This window comes from Notothenia coriiceps, unplaced genomic scaffold, assembly GCF_000735185.1.
Source record: "Notothenia coriiceps isolate Sejong01 unplaced genomic scaffold, NC01 NC01_scaffold00032102, whole genome shotgun sequence".
NCBI classification, from domain to species: domain Eukaryota; kingdom Metazoa; phylum Chordata; class Actinopteri; order Perciformes; family Nototheniidae; genus Notothenia; species Notothenia coriiceps.
The window spans coordinates 32,373-40,018 of NW_011364803.1; the positions used below are offsets into that span (position 1 = coordinate 32,373).

At 39.1% G+C, this 7,646-nt stretch overlaps 1 long non-coding RNA gene across 1 annotated transcript in view; it reads right to left on the reverse strand.

The window, feature by feature from the left end:
* Positions 1-7,646, reverse strand: part of LOC104960636 (uncharacterized) — a 21,194-nt gene that overhangs the window by 8,103 nt on the left and 5,445 nt on the right. Inside the window, exon 2 of the long non-coding RNA XR_800007.1 lies at positions 5,800-5,806. This is a non-coding gene — a long non-coding RNA (uncharacterized lncRNA). The remainder of the gene's footprint in view (positions 1-5,799; positions 5,807-7,646) is intronic.

Genomic DNA, 7,646 nt, shown 5'->3' on the forward strand with positions numbered 1-7,646 from the left:
TAGATACCCCTGTACTAAATATTATAAAAATTATAACTCAAATTTCGTAGTTAGATCACGTGAAACTCTCATTGTAATTCTCTAGATTACCTATGTAGAGAGCTTTGTGGGTATACTTGTGTCTGACATTTGTCTAAATAAAAAGAAATACCTATAAATGTTTAGTAAGGGGGAAAGTTTGAACATAAGAAAAAATATTATTGTGTGAAAAAATGACAGTATATCATAAAATATGACAAATGAAATAAGGAGAATAAAAAAATATTTATATTACTAGTATATTTCTACACGGAAAATGGAGGTTGACCAACATCTTTTTCGAAGAATTATAAGCAATCGTATCGATTGCTCATTACTGGTCTACGATTATTGTTGTTTTTCAATAATCTGACATATTAGTCATACAGTCTACTGTCTAGCGTGGACCGAGTATCTGTCCCAATTAAAGTGTTTTAAGTCTTGGGGCTTCCGTAAACACAAATAAATTACGATAATGTTGTAATATACATAATTCCCCAGACTTAGGTTTAGATGACATATACTTCGAGTTTTTACAGGTTTTACGGAGGTTTTTAACTTCTTTAGGTTGTACTGGCCGGTGGTGGTCGGACTTTGATAAAAATTCATATAAGAAAACTGATTTTGTTCCATGTTTGAACTTAATTTACACGAAAACATTCAAGGGGATGTGCCCGTTAGACTACGGGTATAAGGTCTAAACTCTACATTACACTTTATTTGACGAATCGGGAAGTATATATAAACGTTTTTATCATCAAAAATTGATACTTATTAATAAAGTCGATAATAATAATAATAATAATAAGTCCGATGAAATGATGAAACATTCCCCGAAAGTTGATTTCTGTGCGTTGCGTTTTTGATGTCGTACACCATGCCGAGGAATACCCAGACGTTTAAGACCTTCACGGCTTCACTGCTCAAGACCACGAGAGGCAAGTCTTGACGTGGGGACAGGTCTGCTCTGGTACATGCTCTGTATATGGTGCACTACTGGTACCACTACTCGTGCAATCCGGAGTACAACACAAGTTCCGGGACCGAACCGATCCCTTTGTCCGTGAGCAGAAAAACGCCACACAAATATTTAATGTAGCTCCCGGTCCCCGGCCTCCAAGGGGAGGGGACTAAATTTATACACCGCTCTTTTCGATGATGTTGTTTAATTGTATAAATCGGACTAAATTTAACATTATGTGCAGAGTTTTCTACGCGGCTTCATTGTTTTATGACTATGGCCATCATTTTTGGTACTTAAGTACAAACCTTTCAGACGTCTGTTCTGCCGTCCACTTTTGTGGAAAATTTTACGCACAAAAGGACTTACCTCTAGCCTTTAGCTTGCCGAGTGATTGCAACATTGACGAGGCAGGGTGTGAGGTGTGTTGCCGTATGTCTGGTGATTTATTTCGTCGCTGACATAAAGCGCGTACTGTGTCTGCATACACAAACAAGTACAAATTGAAAACAGGTCAAAGGACTTGTCTATACTCCTCCGACACCGAGACACACGATTGTCGATTGCCCGACTGCAAACCAAAAGACTAAGTTGAAGTCACTGCTGTCCGACTCTAGGAGTGACGACACCGATGGCGCGCCTGCGCAGTGCGCTTAAACTGCCAGCTCAACTTTTGTAATAATTTCTCTGACATGTGTGTATGTTTCTTTTTTGTGTGTGGTTTGTCTGAAAACCGTAAAGTTTCATAATGAACAACGTATGTCAACTTACCATACTCGAGTGACACGTACGACTTACTAAATCACCGTCTCTCCGACAAAGAAGACGAGACTTTAACTTATATAACAATGATAATTATCTTAGAACTAAACTAAAGCTAAACACTTACCCTCCTTCATTCATCTACCTCTTGTATGATTTGTGATTAATAAGTGTATCTCTCATAAAGTAAAAATATGCCATTATTCCTCCGTATCCAGGACATACTATACTCGGACAAACGCGGTGTCCTTTTTGTACATAGAGTAATATTACTGAAGAGGTAATATTACTGAACGAAGAGTAAATAACTGAATTGATAGAGAATATTACTGAATCGATAGAGATATTACGAATCGATAGAGTAATATAACTGAATACGGATAGAGTAATATTACTGAATTCTGTTGATGGTCGTTAGTTTGTTAGTGATCAACATCCGTTAGAACTAAACCTCGTGAGGACTTTTCTTGTAACAAAAACCGAGAACGGTGAGTAACTGTCCAATATTAAGACAATTTTTCCATTTTAACACTCATTACAATGACCATATCGGATTACAATTTATCATTTGCCATTTATATCGTCGTGGCTGGCAAGCCTACCGGCTTGTATTGAGCTCGCATCCGACGCATTGACATACGATAGTATAAAGCACATCACAACGAATGACCCAAATTAACTGCATAAATAATTTATTGATAATTTTTGAGGACAAGCGTAAAAGAATGTTATTACACGGCACTCATCCATGATATCACAACAAACGACCACAATTTTCCATTTGTGTCCGTTTTGACGTAATCGTACGTTTAATATGAGCACGATCCAAGCCGGTCGATCCGTATACCGTGAATACGTATTGAACCTTCGCCCTAGCTTCGGATGAGCCTTGCTACGTGGTGACAAACCGCAGTTATTAATCCCTCTAAAAACGAAACAACAGAGTAAAACTGTCCTAATGGCATGCACCTGCGTAATATCATCTACCTCTTTGCAAAGTTGTCCATCAGTCGGAAGACCACCGCTCGTATTCACGTCTAATGACACGACGGCTCACCTGATCCCTCGAGGTGGTACCAATAATTTACAACACGTTCGACCGTGTTACAGCAAATGGCATAGGTATTCGGTATCGGATGCAAGAAATTGAGCATTAATTATATAAAACTCCTCAAGTCTAATTCCGCAACATTGATATATATATATTTAACACTCAAACACTGCGTGCACACGACGCCCGAGGACGTAAGGTACGCGGTCCACGACGCTCTCACGTGCCTGCATGATATGTCTGTAAATAAAAGACTCCTATTGCGCCAAAATTTAGTGTCATTTCGCCTGCAGCGAAGTCGCAAGACCAAACTGCACAAGTAAATACAGGTCGACACCTACATGTGTGTGCATGATGCGGCACACGGTCTCATTTTGTATTGAACAAATTCAGCTTTTTCTCCATATTGAGCGGGACCACCTGCTTGCAGATGTACTTTAGTACTTCGTCAATATACTTCACTATTCGCCTAATACTTTTGCACACATCTTGTGTCCATATCGTTCTGTTTTGGTGGTCATGCCACAACCGTGCACGTGCATGCATGCGCGAGTCATGGTAAGATATCTGGATTAAGAGGTTGCTTTTTCTTTGCACAGCATGAAAGAAAGGCCAAATGAATCTGTGATTTAAGTATTTTTAAGCAGAGGTCAATATCTTGTATACGGCCCTCGGAGGATATTGTAAAAATGTAAATGGCCCTTGGCCTTGAGAGGAAAAAGGTTCCCCACCCCTGATTTAAATGGAGATAAGCCCAGCCCCCTCTCCAGCGCCCCTTGAATGACAGGAGTAAACACAGCTGACAGCCGCGGTGAAACTCCAGCGATTAGAGCGTCCGGTATGAACACAGCATAATGCAGTTCAGAGACCAGACCATTGCTCTAACGCTTTTAAAGCAACTTGGAGATTTTAACAGTGTAAGGGGCACAAAGGCCATGGTGGCCGTATGGACATACAATTATTTTCGGGGCCTCACGGCCAGACCGAGGGGCAACGACAGCCATGCCGTGAAATTCGTACCCTTCTTAACATTTAACAACCTATTAATGTGTCCTACCCACTTAACGGGAAGAAACTCAGCTAACTGACGATACGAACCATTTTTACCGAAACAAAACACAAGTCTCACAAGAAGCGTCTAAATGAGCCCTGAGCGAGCACAGAACTCACGGTATAAATACTTTATTACTAATCGGATCTGCACAAACAAGATATCATATTAAAACTGAGATTCCACAGATTCTATAGGCATTAGTATCATCACTGTGCGATCAGCGGCAGGGGAAGCAAACACAGACAACACACAACCTAGCTTTACTGAGCCAAAACGGCAAATAGTCTTACCTTTGCTGTTTTTCTGATCAAAAGTTGTGTTCAATGGCATTAAAATGATAAAAACGCTGCTATAGGTTAATCCATAGGTTAATCCAATGTGTCTGTGTCACTTTGAAATGATTACTGATTCATCATCATATTTATGGCAATAAGCCTAGTCTTCAGTTTTCAGAGCGTAACATAGCTTTCGGTTTGGGCAAGCTGCGTGCGCATCACTCTCACTCCTCAATGGAATGTGTAGGTGGATTTAGGAACCTCCCCTTCGATTATATTGGCTCTAACGGTTCAAAAGAGATGTCAATCACCAAAATCGACCAATGTGTTTCAGAGAAACGGCAAATCCACCCAAATCCACCCAAATGACCCCAGAGGTGGTTTATTTTTTTGCTAAATCTCTCTAAAAAGGTAAAATGTCACTTGTTTTGCATCAATCTTGATACAGGGTACTTATTATATGTTATAGTTTGGATTCCTAAAACTTTTGGGCTACTATCCCATCATTCAAGGGTGGTTTTCAATATAAGTATTTTTTTTTTTGGTTGGACACGACAATTTATATTTTGTTACTATGTTCAATCTGAAGTTACTACTTAGAATAAAAAAAAATTCTTTATTGATTCTGACTCTTCTAACAGCATCCAACTCAGCAGTTTACTCAACTTGGGGCTTTGAGAAAGGAAAGATTATTCAATGTACCCCTTTAGAAGGGCGCGGAAGATATAGTCAGTCCTGCTGGGAATAGTCATTCTTGAGCCTGAGACCGTGAAAAACAGGCCTGCGGGCTTCCAAACAGGTAAAAGGCTGAGGGCATACAGGATATTTAAGCTTTTGTTCTTGTTAGCTCGAACAAACATACTTGGCACCTTGAATTAAGAAATATGCACGATTGGTCACTACGTTGTTTTATTGTATACAGTATATAAGTGCCCTCTGCGCTATTTGCTTTTCAAGTTATTTCAGGGACTGAGAAACATTATGACGAGTTCCATCACCATAAAGGAGGTTGGCTGGCACGGACGTGCACGCAATGTTTTACTACGATCCTTGAAATTGTGTTTGCGGCTTTTCTTACATGTTCATTTCTGTATGCGGCTGGCTGTTGTTAGGTATCCTAAAATGCTGCTGACTTTATGGATTGCAAATATTCTTGAAATAGCCAAACCAGCCAAGTGGATGGAGCAAGGGCCGTTCCCTGCACTTGGGCCCCAAGCGAAATTGTTGCGAGATGAAACCCCCCCCCCAAACGCAGGCAGTGATACAGATTTTTTTTTCTAAACCAAAGTACTCTTGCAAATATAGAGTCCCGGTTCAATACGTTATTAATATCGACACACAGTTTAGTTTTTGTTTTTTATAACGTGAGGCTTAAAATGGTAAATTCTGCATGTATATGTTCGTTCTCAGTATGTTTTCAGTGAATACGTCCATTGTCTGCATTACAAGCCTCAAATTTAGATTAAAAATATAATTTACATGCAAAAAACTACTCTACAATAAATAATAATCATTCAAATATAATAATAAACTCTAATTCATCAATCCACTAGTTTGCTGTTGGGTAGTTTCCAACAATCCCTCACCTCAAAGGCTCGGCCCTACTGTTTTGAAGTTTCATCGTCCAATGCCTGTTTGTCGGTTTTTTTCCAGACGCAAGAGGCGGACGCTTAGCCACAATTTAACTTTCCCGGGATTCCCAAATAGCTTCTATACACCTTCGCCTAACCAACGTATATTACGTCAAGACTTACTTTGAGCATCGCGGCGAATTGCCTAACCCGCAGATTCCAAACCTGAAAAAAATTCTTCACCCAGAAAAAATTCGTGATGCACCCGACCGGCACTCGCCGTACCGAGCCTTAAACACGGGGGGCTAGCATTGGCGTGGTGGAGCTCCACAGAACTTTTGTTACATTTAGCGTGTCGGGCGCACCACCCCAATACCAACGCCAATTAGTACAAGTTAAATGAAGGCTTTCCTTTTGGTTCCGTGGTGCACACAGCAACAATTTCTTTCCAACGTCCTGACGGCCTGCAAGTGGAGCTTTTTATTCATGAAAACGTTTTAAAAAATTCTACTTTAATAGCTTTTGTAGTCAGAATCACGGGGAGGCTTTGTTTTTATTTTATTTGTTGTTTCATAATAGATTTAGCTTTTTGTCAGAAATTATAAGGTGGCATTATATTACCCAAATTGTGTTTCCGCAAAAACAAGTGCAATTGTTGTGTAAATAACAACTGGTGCATTTTAATTTAAATTTTATTTTTTTTTAAGGAAGGCCAGAGCTTCAAGCTGTACAAAATAGAATTTTGGTTCCTTTAGTTTAACGTTATTTTAAGAAACGACAATTAATAATTTCCCTATTTGATCATAAGGGTATTGTTTTAGGCCCAATATTAGTCATGGTCTTAAAAAAATATATAATGAATGAAATATGCATGATGGGTTGAAAACAACTTTTATTTAACATGCTTTTTGTAATAGTAATCAAATCTTTTTTTTTTTTTATTAAAGTAAACAACAATACAACCCCAAGCCAAGAACAGCATTCCACTCGTACCACACAACGTCTACGTCGCGCTTCGACGGCAAGTGAGTAGGCAAGTTTTTACCAACAATCCACCTTCACTTTCCATTAATTTTTACTGAAACAACGGACAACAGTAAAAAGATTCTTAAAATCAAGGGAGTTTTTTCTTTTAAACACAAAAAATAATAATTTTTTTTTATTTTACCTTCCAGCTGGTTGAAGCACAGTTCTCTATAACGCGTTTTCATTTCCTGGATACTTTAAGGGTTGAGTTTTTTGTAGTGGTGGGTTTTAGCTTTACAATAGGCTCACCTACAGCGGCGCACGTTTTCAGCTACCTCGGCCCTCCGCCGTCAACGTTTTTAAGCCTGGCTAACATTTATTAGTTTATCACAGCTAAATGACATTAAGCCTGTCACCGGCAAAAAAACAGTTGGGATGCTGGAGGTGCGTGCTAGAAAAATAAATATAATTGACATATTTCATTTGTTTAAGAAGCAGTGTTCACACAGAGTGTTTCACAATGTGGCTATGCATCGCAGATGGATGGGAAACAAAAATGTGGAACTGGGTTTTCCAGAGGATTTGACTTGGCCACCCAATGTTTCCCCACTCTGAAGAAAATCAGAATAATACTAATTTGATCTCCGGGGGACATTGATTTGTTAAACATTGTAGAAATTTTAAATAATAAGTGAAGATATAAGAAAAACAACGTATGTAAATAATGCTGAAATAAATTTTAACGAAGGTGCACAGTTATACAAGACATAATGTAATGCCAGAGTATTGCTCAGATTTAATTTTTATATCTTTGCAATAAGCAAGCGCCGGGTTCGGCAACCTGGCAAAAAAACGCGTGCCCAGCATATTTGGCACGCGGCAAACGTAAAACCAGTCGGCACACTAGGAAATTGAATGGAAGAAGGTGTAGCAAAAATATTTAAATTGTTATTTTCGAAAATCCTGAGATTTTGCCTTTCTCTCGACA